Source organism: Penaeus monodon, chromosome 32 (assembly GCF_015228065.2).
Source record: "Penaeus monodon isolate SGIC_2016 chromosome 32, NSTDA_Pmon_1, whole genome shotgun sequence".
Lineage (NCBI taxonomy): Eukaryota > Metazoa > Arthropoda > Malacostraca > Decapoda > Penaeidae > Penaeus > Penaeus monodon.
The window spans coordinates 10,141,189-10,141,642 of NC_051417.1; positions in this window are offsets into that span (position 1 = coordinate 10,141,189).

Below are 454 nucleotides of genomic sequence, written 5' to 3' on the forward strand. Positions count from 1 at the left end.
CCCTCACCTACACACGCACCACACCAGACCTTTTCCTTCCGCGAGACTACATTCAGCAAAATTTTCAACAGGTAAGGCCTGCTGAAGCTCACCTGTTAGTCTTTGATGACTTTTGGGACCGGGGACGGGTGTGACTGGCGAAAACATGACACACATCCCACTCACGCCTCTGATCACCCCGTCGTTGGTACGTTGGGGGAACCTGCCGTGCATTATTGGTGTGTGCTTCCCCTTCTCGTCTGGTCTTTCTCTCTTTCTCTTCTTTTTCCTCTCTTCTCATTTGTTTGGAGATTGTTGTCTATTCCTCCTACGTAATACTCTTTGTTTGTTTTTCTTGTTGTTTTCTTTTCTTTTGTTTCTTTTCGTCGTCTTTATATTTGTTTATTTTGATCTATATTCCTATGTATTGTTAGTGTTTTTCTTGGCCTTTCGCTTTGTTTTGTCTCTTCTCGTC